The sequence below is a fragment of the Protomyctophum bolini genome, assembly GCF_963924005.1.
Source record: "Protomyctophum bolini genome assembly, chromosome: 2".
NCBI lineage: Eukaryota > Metazoa > Chordata > Actinopteri > Myctophiformes > Myctophidae > Protomyctophum > Protomyctophum bolini.
The window spans coordinates 41,184,276-41,200,498 of NC_137863.1; the positions used below are offsets into that span (position 1 = coordinate 41,184,276).

A 16,223-nucleotide genomic window follows, 5' to 3' on the forward strand; every position below is an offset into this window, starting at 1 on the left:
GAAGCACCATTTCACAAGGAAAGGCTGGATTCATCAGGGTTTAATCCATCTTACACTGTCTCTACTGTGTTTGGAGCATCGCCTCCGATAATGGATGGCTATGGCCGTGGCCACATCTTGGTGCCAGCTAAAGTATAGCAGCCTTGCCAGGGAAGCAGCATAAAGCATAGAGGCAAGTTGAAAAGCACACCGGTATTGGTGAGCTGCTGGCTAGGAACTAGAACAACAGCGAGGGCTTGAAGATGATCCACTGAAACCTCTGATTATAGAAAGTACTTTCTATATAAACAGATGGACCCTCCGAGTGGGCCCACGGACAGGGCATTATTGGCAATCTCTGTTACGTACAATAGGACGACAAAACGTATGTTCGTCAAATCCCGCTTCCCACTGCCAAACTTCCAAATCAACCGCCTCAGAAGCTGTCATATAAAATGTATTCTATAGCAAATTAAAAAAAGCGATTAACCCATTTTGGACTGAGGTCGTTTAAAAAAAAGAGGCTTCTAAATCCTAATAGTTTTCTGAAAAACTCATGTTGGTCAGTGGTGCTCAACCTTTTTCATGCCAAGGACCCCCAGAATTATCTCTATTGGGCCACGGACCCCCATCTCTAAATATGTTGTTCCAGGGACCCCCCCAGAAGCAATTTTTTTTTTTTTTTAGCTAAAGTATAACATAATGCTTAAAACACCAACAGGGGTTCCCGGCCCAGAATGGGTTAAAGAACCAAACCAAGATGAATAAGATCTTCTTTTTTTTTTTAAGTAATAAAATAGCCTAATGAGCTTAGAGATTCTGTCACTAGATACAACAGGCTATCTGTACTATGAGTGCACAGAATGAGTATTCCGTTAATAAATACAAATCAGTCACTACAAAAAATGAATTAATATAAATGAACAGGTAGCTATGGCAAATTAATATATTAATAAATATATGTACTGTCCGTCAACAATGAGTATATACAGATGGATCTGGTGGGTCTGGTCCACAAGATTCGATACACCACCAAGATGCCCATGTACCTGTCTAAATACTTCCTTAATGTAAACGAAGTCCACACCCACAACACCAGAGGGAGTGCAACAAACCATGTACAGCCCAGATTCGGCACAAACAAGGGACTACATTCTTTTCGCTCCTATGCCACCAAAATGTGGAACGCCCTACCAACAGTCATTAAGACATGTGAATCCCTTGACTCCTTCAAAACCGCTCTCAAAGGGCACCTATATGAACAATCTATGAACAATGAGCATGATGTTTGTGCACAGTTACACATTACAGTTCCGTTTAAAGAAATGAATGAATATTCATCACTGTAGCCAACATCTTTTCATTTAAGGTATTATGCCAGTAGTAACTATAAGTACTTGATTAGACCCCATGAGAGGGGTACAAATGGGTGCAAAAAGTGGTGCATTTATGAATTAACAATGTAACCCCTGTTTCAAATAGTGGGGAAAAAATGGAATTACAATTACAGTAAAAGTTACAAATTGTGAGCTTAAAAGGGCTAAATGTGAATTATATATTTATCATTTGCCTTTTTAATATCATAATCATCATCATACTATAATTAAGTCAATGTCTGTGTGTCTGTCTGTGTGTCAGAAACACCGCCGTATCTCCTCACCGCCTGCACCAATCGCTCCCACTTTTCACACAGGCATTGACCATAATAATATGGAGGTCTTTCAATTTGACACATTAATGATTAATAATGAATTTGTTAGTGAATTAAAAATGAAAAAATGCACCCGGGCGCAGTACCCCCCCCCCCCCCCCGTGGCCACAAGTCACAAGTCGGCAAGTATTTGAGTTGTGCAAAGAGAACCAATAGGAACTGAAATTGGAACGATCCAGAGAATACATTGGAACGATCCAGAGAATAAATTGGAACGATCCCGTCTGTCTGTCTGTCACTGTAACTGCCATAGTTATAACTGCCATAGTTTTAGAGACACCTGCATCACAGGCCACCGTTCTCACTGTTCTCACTGGCATACTTCCTCTAGCTACCGTCGTAACACAACAAACAGTGGCCTATACAATTTGGCGCCGCAACACAACAGTGCCACACAGTACACAGCACAACACACTTTCACCGTGGCACACACACACACTCACGGAGCCACAGCTTCACACGTTGCCTTCCGCCAGCCCAGGTAAACAATAATTTTAATTTAATTTAATAATAAAAACACATGCAACGCACACGTGTGTGTGTGTGTGTGTGTGTGTGTGTGTGTGTGTGTGTGTGTGTGTGTGGAGAATGAGATCATTTTCATTGTTTACGGGTAATGCATGGGGGGAGTTCCAGTATTATTATACAAGTTAAAATGAAGAGCAAATTAAATATATTTATGGGGGGCAATAGTCCATACAACGGGTAAGGACTAGTGAATAGGAACTTTAGTGTCAACTTTCTAATAACCGTTTCAGCCTGGGGGCTGGATGTCTGGCGCAGTGGTAAAATATTTAGGTAAATACTATCTGTGAACTGAACGACACCCCTGGATGCAAGTATAGACCTATACCCAAGATACTCAAGTTCCAAACCTCTACTATCAACAATGAATATCACACACACACACACACACACACACACACACAGAGGTCTTGTCACAGTGGTAAATTACTGAAGACGACACGTCTCTGCAAAAAGGATTTGATTGACAAACATGGGACGTGTTCTGGACAAAACTCGACTAATATTGCACTCTCTCTTTCAATATCTCCCCAGCAATTTGTCTTGATGTCCGTTCCAGAAAGGCCAGAAAAAAACAGCATGAGTGCTCTTTGGAAATACAACGACAGCATGATAGAAACATTATGAGAAGCGAGGAAGGAGGGAGAACAAACAGGGCTAGTATAGTAGCAGCGCTCTGCAGTGACATCTCCACTGTGTGTCAATCATGGCTGTACTAGGTGTCAATGAGCAAACTATCTCATTGCTAAAGTATAGCGCCTATTCCCTACGACACACAGAGTGCCCTACCGTCAACTTACAAGACACAGAATACATGTAATGAGCAGAACGTACAAAAAAGATAACATATTTTACTTTTTTGCCATGAGAAAATAATTGTGTCAAGTGTTGTTGCTGTTGTTGTAACCGTTTGTTTTTTACTGTTTGAGACCGAAGACGAATTTCCACACGTGGACAATAAATGAAACTAACTAACTAACTATTGCACCACAACAATTATTTGCGGTCACACAGTTTCAATGTCGGGGAGAAAATGCAACGAAAATGGTTCCCGACTTCTGGTGACTGTCTATACTGGTACATCAGAAGCCCAGAGCCATCTCTGTGGTTGAGTTCTATATGAACATCTCTGCCATACACTGTGTTCCCATCTTCCTTGATGAAGGTCCACAGAACAGTGTTTTGCCTGAACATGCTACAAATAAATAAAGAGTGTGTTCCACTCAACACACTGAACATATCCCATTTTAGCTTCCCTGCACTGGCTCTCAATCTCCTTTAGAATTGATTTTACCATATATACCTAGGTCAGGTCTCGCTCCACGATAAACAACTCCAATCTGATCTCCCCCCCGTGTCCCAAATCGCTGTCTGAGATCATCAAACAAAGCTTATAGATACCTGTATCTGTAACTTAAAGACCAAAGGAGATCTGGCTTTCAGCACTATAGCTCCAACAATTTGGAATACACTGCCCTTGGTGACCAAGTGCGCTGAATCCGTCTCCTCTTTTAAATCCCTATTGAAAACACACTTTTATAGAGGCCAACTCGCATTAATATCTTTATGTTTTTGCCGACTATTGAAATGTTTCCCGTTGCTTCTTTTTCTGTTGATCGTTTTCCTTATGTCTCGTGTAACACAATTTGAAAAAGGTGCTATACTGTTTATTAATTATTAATGTTAACATATCCATTCGCAAATATTAAATGTACATCCGTGTGTCATTAACTCTTGACATAAACAGACTTTCTCAATACCAAGAACACAAAGAATGTCCTTGGGAAGAATATATACAGTACTCAGTCATCAGCGTCTTTGTATAGTTTTAGAGCGACTTGCTATACGAGCTTAGTAAACGCAGCAGATGTTCGTGGCTATAGGCTCTAATCTCAATATTTTACTTTACCTACTGTATGCTATTGGTGAGAATCTCACCGAGTGAGATTGCTGTGTGGTAGTTTAACAAAATGATATAAGAAATGTAACCGTTTGTAGCCATAGTGCATCATAGCCTCTGAGTTATGCCATGTTAAACCATTCTGAACGGGAACCCATTTTGGTGTTATAGCATCATGTTATGCTTTAGCTATTGAAAAATAGCAGACCTACAAGCTCATAGCGCGCCACCGAGTGGCGCGCTATGAGCTTGTAGGTCTGCTATTTTTGAAGAAATCGAATAACGACTGTGACATTTTTAGAATCTGATCTCAGGTCAGAATGGGTTAATCAGACCAGTGTGTGTCCAGTGGAAACCTCGTATGAATCTGATCTCAGGTCAGAATGGGTTAAAGAAAAGAAGCAACGCGTCGCATTCGCAATTAATTGAGATCTTATAGATCTGTCTGCCATACTCTCTGTCTCTGTCTCTCTCTCTCTCTCTATCTCTCTCTCTCTCTCTCTGTCTCTCTCTCTCTCTCAGGCTTAAACTCACACTGGACCCGTTTTCACCTCATTATTCATTCATTTCATCTTCAGTCTGTTCAGATTGGCCCCTATTTTATACTCGATTGTGGAAGTCAATATTTTATTGGCTAGTGATCATAGGCATACTGTACTGTACGAAGGTATATTGCCTTGCCTTTTCATTCATATATATTGAGAAGTAGACTATATCCTTAGCGTTCAGTCATCGCAAACATTTCATTATTGCACTGCGACTTTGACTTTAACATTTGTGATGTGATCAATAGTAAAATAATTGTTTAATACGATTATTACAATTACGTTGTGTGTGTGTGTGTGTGTGTGTGTGTGGTGTGTGTGGTCAGTGAGCACAGTCTCGCAATCGAGAAAGGCCGTCATAGGCAGACCTGTATCCCGAGAGAAGACAGACTATGCACCCACTGCACACAAAATGAAGTGGAAACCGAGCTACACTTCCTAACCATCTGTCCATTGTACCAAGACATCAGAGACACATACTTCCCACAGATTACAACCACACAGAGATATTTTGAAAACATGACCAATGACAAAAAACCAATGACAAACACAGCAGCAAGATGTGTGAGTTGCTGTGATAGGAGAAGGATATCAAATGGAACACAACCACCCTAAAGACTAATCATTGTGTATATTCCTGCACTATACCTGCATTGAGTGCCCTTGGTACATAGAATTTGATCTATTGAAGATTCTGACCTTCAAATGGACATACTTTTTGTTTTGATTGTATTGCTGTATTGTTCTTTCTGCTTTGGCAATGTAAACGTATGTTTTCTCATGCCAATAAAGCCCTTTGAATTGAATTGAATTGTGTATATATATATATATACACACTTCTACTTTCAATCTTATTGTTAAGTCTACCAGCCAAGCTGCCTTGTAAGATGTCCAACTAACTGACGAAATGTCTTTTCTTGTTGCACCGTTAATTGGAACCGTGGGGAGGGTGGGGCGATGGTGGATTTGTAATTAAAATGAAAAATGTTTAATAAAAACCCTGATTCGAAAATAAATCTATCAGTGTGAAGTATGTCTTAAGTTGTCCTTTAACTGGAAAGAAAACACATAATCCGTTCATAATACACTACAAGGTGCCAATTATCATAACTGCAGCACAGCTGTCGTCAATGAAGTGACAGTTGATAGTCAGGTATACAGGGATGTGTCATACAGCGTCTCCACTCATGCTGGTGATCATTTTTCTAACCAGATTGCAACAACAACAACAACAACAACAACAAAATACAAAAGAAAGAAATCTTGGTTTCCATTTTCGTGATTAGCTGGACGTTCTTCTCTATTCCAGCAGGCTCACAGCACCACATTTATGTGCATGTGAATTACAGCATTCTCGCAGTGGGGTTCGGGGTCCCCAGAAAGAATTGCTAACATAAGCATCAAAATCTGATTAGCCATATATACTAAAAGCTCAAAACGAGACGCGACGCGACACATGGAGAGCTTGTAGATGTGAAAATGTATTTTCTTTTTTTTATCTTTGACAACACAAATCTAGTAAGGCGCCCCTGACACAAAGTTTTTGTTTTTTTTGCCAAATACTAAAAATATAATAATAATAATAATTTGGGGGTCCTTAACATGAAGTTTGAGAACCACTGAATTACTATTAGCTATTTTTCAATAGCTAAAGCATAACATATTGCTAACACCAAAAGGGGTTCCCGCCCCAAAATGGGTTAAACTCTAAATACATACTGTTTTTTAGCATACAGTAGTCACAGGCGCACTTACACAATTTTAAGGAGGCTACAGTCTTAAACAAGGAAAGAAGATATGAGATTCACTATAGTGTAGTGTCACAGGTGTTTCCAATAAGAGTACGGCAAGCGGATCAATAGGCAACATTCTCCAGCATGATTGGTTGCTATAGTCAAAAGTACCTTATCCCCGTTGTGTGAGCTCAGCCATGCTGCAAGAGACCCGTCCAGAGACATTGAACTAAGCACTGCCGTTATTAGGGCCAAGGCTATAGCACAACAAGGCAAGGTTTACATTGAGCGGAGGATGTGGTATACTGTATGTAATGTATACAGGCAACTGCACTATACCGTTGCTGTCGTCGGCTCTAACTGTAATCAACTTGGTTCATCCCACCCTTCTCCTGGCTCAAAAATAGACAGGTTGGTGGAAAAATCAATGGCTGAGTCGGTTTTATTGTCAGAGCGATGCAGTAAAATACACTTACCTTCAACCTCGCCTGCTTCCCACGGCCCTCACACACACAGATGGGTAATTAGAGAGGGATGAAGGGACGGATGGAGGCGAGAGAGAGAGAGTGGTATGAAGTCTGGTGGTAGAGAGGGAATAGAAAATAACAAGACAAGTTTAATTACCGCAGGGCACCGAGGTGCAATAAGACTCCTCTGTTACGCTGCGATCAAACATGTGGGTCGTGAGCTGGGACGTTCCCCTCAATGATTACGGATCAGGGATCCATACCGGAGGAGATGTTCTCCGACAGGGTGGCAATTCTGCTATCGACAGAGCCAGGAGTCACAGTTAAGCCGTTCTGACCCGAGATCAGATTCTAAAAAATGTCCCGTTTGAAAAATAGCAGACCTACAAGCTCGTAGCGCGCCACTCGGTGGCGCGCTATGAGCTTGTAGATCTGCTATTTTTCAATAGCTAAAGCACAACATAATGCTAGCACCAAAAGGGGTTCCCGCTCAAAATGGGTTAAGCAGTGGTGGGAAAAAAAGTACTCAAAGTTTCTACCTAAGTAAAAATACTAATACTGCAATATAGAACAACTGCATTACAAGGAAAAGTCCAGAATTCAAGTATTGACGTCAAAATGTACTTCTAAGTATCAAACGGTTAAAGTACACATTATGCAGAATGTTCCACGTTTTCAAATGTATAAAAGCCTTTTGAAAATAGCAGATCTAACAAGCTCACAATGTGTCGCATTGCCATGCATTGTGAGCTTGTAGATTGGCTTATTTTCAAATGGCCGAAATTTATATAGGGCTGAAGTGGTTATAGTGTGTATTAATAATCAAAAGCTACAAAGTAACTAAAAGTTTTTCAATAAATGTAGTGGAGTAAAAGCACAATATTTGCCTCCGAGATGTAATGGAGTAGAAGTAATTTTAAGTACTGGAAATACTCAAGTAAAGTACAAATGCCTCAACATTGCACTTAAGTACAGTACTTTACACCACTACAGTACCTGCATGAGTATACGGAGGGTACACACATTCAACCTGACTGTTACATTTTATGAGCGATACCCATTATCCACCATTCTACTTGCAAATACACGTTTTAACTTGTCGTACGGAACCATCCCAGAGGATATTTGAGAATATTATTCAATAAGTGGAGATTTCCCCTTGGCCCCTCCTTGGCATCAAATAATTAGAAAGAACAAATAGTGTCGTATCCAGCCTTTATTTTCTTCTTTCAAATTATTTGATCGGCACAAATATATTGTGTTTGTTGTCATGATTTGTCACGATCCGAGTTGGCTTTGTCCGCGGCGTAATATAAATACTTTTTGAAAAGCCTATGGAGAAAATGAATGGAGAATCATTTCCTGGGCCACTCGTCGTTCTGAAAGGGCGGTGGGACTGCGACGCTCTATAGGCGTTGACGATATGGAGGAGAGAACATGCCCCCCCCCCAGTGGGAATCGAACACAGAACCTTGTAGCTCGTGAGGCGACAGCGCTACCGAATTGCACCACTATGCCCCTCAGTTATTTCCTCTCTTACAAGTGTTCTCAAGTATTCTCGAACAGAAACTTTAAGTTTTTAAGTTTTTCAAAAAGATCTCAATATTTTTTTTGCACCTTTTTACAAAATGTGAACAGTTAAAACATGTTACTCTGTGGTCTAGGACAACCAGCTCAATGGAGGAACAAAACATTTTCATGGCAAAATAAACTGCAAAGCAGTACGGCATATACAGTAATATGATTATATATTCTGTTTTTAGCCTTATTGGGCTCACTCACACCGTCTCAACATATGACACTCGCTCACTCCATCTATCTTACTCCAACACGACAATACGGAATACCCGTTTTTTTGCCGGCACATTGCCATAACCACGCGGCACACATGACAATGAGAGCTGGCGGTGTCACTGTGTTGTCAGTGATGAACTGGCAAAGAACCGTTATAACCAGAGCCCTAGCCTCGCTTTTATAACCTCCCTAAGGAGGGCCCTTGCCTGCCAAGCGCTCCATCCCCTTTCCCTTTCCATTCCCAGAGAGAGGCTCCCACCGGTGACAGGGAGGCGCTGGGATGCCGATAGTGACAGTAATTAACCCATTTTGAGCCGGGAACCCCTTTTGGTGTTTTAAACATTGTTATAATTTAAGCTATTGAAAAATAGCAGATCTACAAGCTCAAAGCGCCACCGAGTGGCCTACATGAGCTTGTAGGTCTGCTATTTTTGAGAAATCGTTAAAATGTGCCTCAAATCTTTCCGAAAATTGTTATTATTTAGAAGACTCTTTTTTTTCTTTTTTCGACGTCAGGCCTGAATGGATTAAAAGGGTTGATCAGAGTGACGGAAGGAGGACGCCCAGGGAGAAAACAAGGTTCTGAAGAGGGAGGCGAGCGAGCGAGAACAAGGGGGAGAGAGAGAGAGAGAGAGAGAGAGAGAGAGAGAGAGAGAGAGAGAGAGATTGAGAGCATTATGAGCATCTATCACATGAGATCAGTCCTCAAGTTAAGAGGGGTAGCCTTTTTTTTTGTCCTCAGACACTTCAATCGGGGTGGAAATCTCAGAGTCGCCATAATGGAAGACCCAGAAAAGCTGAATTTACAGAGTCAAGGATGTTGGCTCTACTGAGTGTGTTCATGTTATCGAGAAGAACGGGAACTATAAAGAGACACTTGCTTAAAGGCGTAGTGAAATGAAAAAAATACGTTTTTCACACTTTTAGACTATATCCGTGGTCATCATATGGGCATACCCAACAATGGATGCCAAAAAGAAATGGGCAAATTCTCATTGTTGTGTGTTTTCATATCAAAAGTCCATAAAAAATATGTTTTTAATGACTTCCTGAAAACTAAAATGTGCTGCGTGATGATGTGTAGACACATACACATCAATAAAAGAAATGAAGCTCACCAGTTTGTTTGTTGAAATAATCCGCTGACTTGTCCTCATGTCTCCCTGTCACTTTGTTTACAAGCTAAATTCACATGCAGGAAGTCAGACTTTGAGACCCCATAGCCTGGAGGGATGCGATGCTCTGATTGGTTCAGAAACTTCAGAGCCAGCATAAAACTTCAAAATAAAATGTCCAGAATTCTGTTTTGGTTCTCTTCACAAAATATGGGTGGGGGCGAATGACACTAATAATGACACTAATAAGCCAAACATTATAATTGCGTTCCCTGGTCTATTTAAATTACCTTTACAGTGACACGCTTGCTTTTTGGTCCGAGAAATGTCGGTGACAGACAGGGTGTCATTCATATAGGATGAGCCACTCAAGGTCATTCAGCATCCAGAACCATGCTGCCATGGTGGAGTTCTATTGGAGTAAATCCAGGGGCTATAGACTGCTGCCATCTATCCGGCTTTTCATCTGTCAAGGCTGTCAAATGTTTCTAACGTAAACTTTCATGCAGGTAATTGCTGTTAAGGACCTTAGCAACTTTCGGGGGAACAAAATAACAAGCCACCAGTGCTTAAACTGTGAAATGTGCTTAACTGTTGGTGTTGGTATGAAAGTAGTACTGTGGCATTTAAATGAAGTCAGACTCATGCAAAGTGCTATGACAATAAGGGCTGTATTTTGCGTGTCTTAAGTACCAGGTCTTATTCCCTAACTTGAGTAAACTAAAGACCTGGAGGTCGTGATCAATGCTCTTTGGCCACTCAGAATAGCCAAATGGCATTGACCACGCCTCCAGGTCTTTAGTTTACTCAAGTTAGGTAATAAGACCTGGTACTTAAGACACGCAAAATACAGCCCCATAGCTCCTGTAACAATGGCTATGTACAGTTGTGGGCAATCGTTTACCTACATTTGTGTACAGTTTTTACTTTCCAATAATTTATAAAACTCTTATTTATCTGTGATAGTTTAGATGTAGATTGTAGCAAACACTTCTGAAAATGTAACCAAATCTCTGCTGGGTCAAAAATATACATACGGTATGCTAATATGACATTTTTTTTTTTTTTTTACAAATGTACCTGTGCATGCAATGCATTATGGCCTGGGTTTCTGCATAGTGCATTTACTACCAGCTAAGCTAAGCCTGCCAATTGTATTTATTTTACACCTGTTTTAATACTAATGTATTGTTCTGGTATTGAGTGAGAAGAGATTTTGTAACTTTTGTACTGGTTCAAATTTGTGCAAGCTAAATCAATGAGACATGTTCTTACTCTTGGATTTAACCTTTGTGTGTTTAAATCATTCAGTTGATAAAACCTTTACAATTATACAAGCTTTTTACTAAATGTACTCTGCTTTCATGCCAGACAGTCTTCTGGCATGAAAGCAGAGTACATTTAGTAAAAAAAAAAAAATACTTTAGTAAAATTTGTAAAATTCTATTTAATTGTTTAAAAAAAAACTGCTTTAGAATCGAAAAAAATCTTTTTTGAATCGAGAATCGGAAAAATCGAAAAGATCGTTTTTGAATCGAATCGTCACCCCAAGAATCGGAATCGAATCGAATCGTGGGACACCTAAAGATTCGCAGCCCTAATGTATACCTTTGTTCACAACTGATGTAATATCCGGTGACTGATGAAAGCGAGAGGGCTCAAACACATTAATTTGACCAATGATACCTCATAATGCTTAATGTGTGTGTTGCGCACTGAAAACAGATGTAGCCTACAAGCCAACAAAGCTTGTAGATCATGCCATTTTCGGTACCACCATACACTGAAATATCAAGCTCAACGGTACGGTAGGTGTGGCAGTCATTGAATAACCATCCATCTTTTTTTTCTTCTAATTTCCTCTCCAAATTAATGAAATAGTTTAACTAAAATGATCTTGCTGGTCCACTGGCAATCAGCCCGCGGGCGACTGATTGAGCATCACCTAGGGTTATAGTTAACCCATTCTGACCTGAGATCAGATTCATACCAGGTTTCCACTGGACACACACTGGTCTGATTAACCCATTCTGACCTGAGATCAGATTCTAAAAATGTCAGTCGTTCTTCGATTTTTCAAAAATAGCAGACCTATACAAGCTCATAGCGCGCCACTCGGTGGCGCGCTATGAGCTTGTAGATCTGCTATTTTTCAATAGCTAAAGCATAACATGATGCTAACACCAAAATGGGTGCCAGGTCAGAATGGGTTATACGGAGATGATGCTATAGCTGCAGAATCAGACCCACGCCGGCTTCATTTTAAGGGAGAAAAAGAACGAGGTATGGTCCCAAAAACGAGCACACTATAAAGCCCATTCAGCAATCTGACGGGAGCCCGGCTCACAATGCAACGAAACAAAGAATAGCCAGCAGCACTCCAAAGTCATTCCAGTAGCTCTTCATTAATAAGGCATGGGCTTACTGTACTACTGGACGTGTTTTGTTCGTCAAGCCTTCCTCTCAGCATGCATCAGAATAAAGAAACGGGTCAGTGGTTGTCGTTTGTAGCGAGGGGGGCGGGGGGGGGGTTAGACACAGTCATTAAGAAGACAAGGACTGCCGTTTGAATTTGTAAATAGTCACCGTGATTCTGCGAAACTGTCATTCTCAAAAGCATCCGACCTAATATTTTTGACAAAAAAAAAAAAGAACAAGTAAAAAAAACATGAAACCTTATCCTTTGGAAAGCATAGATTGCCTGTTGTTTCCCCCCTTTATTTTGACATGACAAAGCCTAATTTGGCATAGCCATATATAAGAACAAAGCGGTTAACAATATGACATTCTGCCATGTGCATTGCAGACACTGTGTAGGCAGGGGCATAATGACATATGCACATACAGTAGAGATTAATATGTAAATGCTTCTGTGCCAAGAGGACTCTTACAGAGCACTTATTGTCGCCGACAACAACATCTCTCCTGATTTAATTTATTGTGTACGTACGTGCCGAATACTGTAGGTCAACAAGATCCTCTCCTTCTGATTCACCACATTAACTGTTCTGTTCCATATAAATTATAAATACCAAATAAATAATAACTTATTAAAGCCCGCATCAGTGAATTCAGTTTATATTTGGAAGCCAAGCAGCACAATTACGGGGATGCGACACAGGATTTGTTGAACTTTTGGCATTGTAGGATTACAACCGGTAGGTATTCGGTAGGTAACAGTGGCAATTTGCGTAGACGTCAACCGTTGGATTATAATGTTGATTTATGTACTGTGATGTCAGGCATGTCCATACATGGGCATTACCGTATCCCTAACGTAGATTTATGCTTCAGATACTGCAGATGAGGAATACGCAACAATATTGACAGCTGAATTGCTGCAACTTTAAACTAAATGCAACAGAATTTCAACATAGTGACAACCTAGAACAGACAAACTCAGATTAAAGTACAGTTCTTTGCCCCTCCCCCATTCATAATGTTAATCTAGACCAGTGGTTTTTGGTTTTCAACCCTTTTCATATCAAGATCCATTATATATTCACTCTGCATTTGAACACCCAAAACGAATATGTTTTGTTTTCCTTCCATGCTGTATTGATGTTCCTACATACAGTAGGAGACGTAACCGTCAAACGTTGATAAAATTCTGTAGTTCTTGTAAATTAAGTAATAAATATGTTTAACAATAATTTTCTCTCGAGTTAAATTCACGATTTAAGTCAGTTACAGATCTATAAAGGGTACATTTTGTCACCAACTCTCCATCCTTTAGCTGGGGACCACCTGGAACCCCCTCAAGGACCACTAGTGGTCCCCAGACCACTGGTTGAAAACCACTGTTCTAGAAACAACCTTGGAGACCACAGGCTAACGTGACCATGTATGAGTAATGAAGCCGCAGATATTGACTGTTCATTCGTGAATGAACACATTACAAGTCTGCAGTGATCATTTTAAACGAATATTGTTCCGCAATACATATTCATTAATATGTTCTTTTTGAACAGTATGGACCTTTAGAGTACAAGACAGATAGCCTACCAATATCACCACTTATCCATAGTCATTATAGTGACAAATTGAAAATTGGGCCTTCCAAGATCTAATTCCCAATGATCATCATAATCCAATTAAAATAATTAATAGCATTTTCTCTCGCTCTCTTTTTTTTCCCCTCCTTGTGACCAAGTACAAGTAATGAGTACACGCTAATAAATGCAATCGGACAGGCTCCGTTGCATTTACGGCCTCCGGTTATGGAATCTAGTCGTGATATGAAGGAATGTGGCATTTACTGAGGCTAATATTTCCCATCATTGCTCAGTGTAGCATGCACATCCACCAGCTGGGAGAGATAATTCACAAACAGGATAATAGAAACTATACAGGCAGTTTTTAAGCTACAGGGTGAAATATCAAATATAATCTTTCTTAATAACAGACAGAGATGCTAGACATACACCGATGGTTGTCTTGGGGAAAAAAAGTTCTAGCAAAGAACGGTTATCCAAATATTGTTCTCTATATGGGGGGGGGGGGGGGGGGGCTCAGGAGTGGCCGGATGGTAACCGCAAGGTTGCCAGTTCGAACCCGGGCTCCCCTAGAGTTAGTGTCGAAGTGTCCTTGAGCAAGACACTAAACCCCAAATTGGTCCAGATGTGCTGGTTGGTGCCTTGCATGGTTTCCGCCGCCAACGGTGTATGAATGTGTGTGTAATGCACAATCTATGTAAAGCGCCTTGGATAAAAGGCGCTATATAAATGCACCATTTACAATTTACATGTAGCAGGTTCTCTTCTAAATCTGTAATATCTGTGCGTTTGCTCATCTGAAGCTTGTACAACATGTTATAAATTGATCTGAAGCTTGTATATTGCATTATATGTGAATATGATATTGGGATAGCGGGAGTCAATTGGCAAATCTCTGTGACTCATAGGAATAGACTACGTTACAACCAGGTATAGTCTGGTGACCAGCCGGAGAGACGGGTGGCAGCCGGAATGTAGACGGCATCTGGGAGCAGTATGGGTTGGTGCCCCAGTCTGTGTCTTCCGTGAGGAAGAAGCCCAACAAACCCACGGTGAGGCCTTTAGGAGGGCCTTTCAAGCCGCAAGTGGAGCCTAAGGTGAAGCCTAAGGTGGAGCCTGCAGAACCATTGCGGCTCAAGATTACACCATTCCTGAATGAAGTGCCTGGTGCTGGGAGTCTGGTGCAACACACAGGGGCAGGGCCTGGTGAGAGCAGGAGTGGACCTGGTGAGACGTAGGAGGGGCCTGGACAGGAGTCAACCCACAGAGCCTAGTCCTTCCATCCACACGCCAGAATAGTACCTCCCAGTCCCGGCAGAGTAGTTCGGGAGGAACGGATTGTGTGTCTCTGGTTTTTCCCCTAATGGGACTGATCGAGGGTATAGCTACTGGGTCGTAAGTCGGGACTTGATCACCCTGGCTGGGTCACCTGAGTGAGGGGTATGATGTTGGGAGACCCGAAACCCAGATGACCTTGGGATACATCACTGAGGCTACGTCCCAGGTGCATTTGTTTTTTTGTGCTGAGCTGTCTCAGCTCTCATGTGTCGGTCTGATAATGAGAAATACATAGAGGATACCCCGTGGTCAGAACAGAGTATTACGTTGAAGAAAAAAATAAACAAAAGTGTATTTACACTGAGAATGGACACCATGAGGAGGGTGGTCCCTATATGTAAGCCTGGATATTACAGTATGTACAAGCAGTGCTGTACTTGTATTTCTCCATATCCTTAGCCTAAAGCCATGTGTATATGATATGGAGCTCACCTATAATAGCAGCACGTTTACACAATTCCGCAAAAAGACAATGCACTGCCTCAAAGATACTGCCTCAAAGGCAATGCTGTCTTTCTATATTACTTTGTTGTTGTAAATTATGTAAGCCTAGAGAGCACGCAACCATGTGAAATGCCTCCTGACCTACTCCATGTATAAAAGGCATAAAAATGAGAATCTACACTGACTGTCACATACTCACATCATTGTTGTTGTCAAAGTGGTCACTAGCATATAGCTCCTTATATATTCTCTACTTCAATTACGTATTTTAATTAGCTAGACGGTGACCACTCAGCCTTGCTTCATTTGTTTCACGCTTCTGGTCTGTTTGTCCACTTGTGTGCAGAATTAAAACATACAGTAACTGAAATGGGCGAATTGTACTAGTAATAAAAAAGGCTTTGGTAGTGTAAGTAATTCAAAAAGAATGATACCCGTATCTGTGTTGCATGATTGAAACCAATGTTGCCTTGGAGATGGCTTGCAAATGAGGTGTTAAAAAAAATGTCAAAGGTTGTCAGTCAGCGCTTATTGTATTTTAAAAATGTATTATGTATTTGAATAACTGACTGTCATCTCCAGCGGTGATGACAAATTGAAGTTGTTGAATAATATATGGTGATGTATGATGGCAGTAACATCTTTTACAATGACACAGGGAAAAAACAATCAGGCTG

The 16,223-nt window shown here is 40.8% G+C and overlaps 1 protein-coding gene across 1 annotated transcript in view; it reads right to left on the reverse strand.

The window, feature by feature from the left end:
• Positions 1-16,223, reverse strand: part of fhit (fragile histidine triad diadenosine triphosphatase) — a 330,306-nt gene that overhangs the window by 306,232 nt on the left and 7,851 nt on the right. Inside the window, exon 3 of the mRNA XM_080781553.1 lies at positions 6,870-6,971. The gene's annotated coding sequence lies outside the window, so the exon portion shown is untranslated. The remainder of the gene's footprint in view (positions 1-6,869; positions 6,972-16,223) is intronic.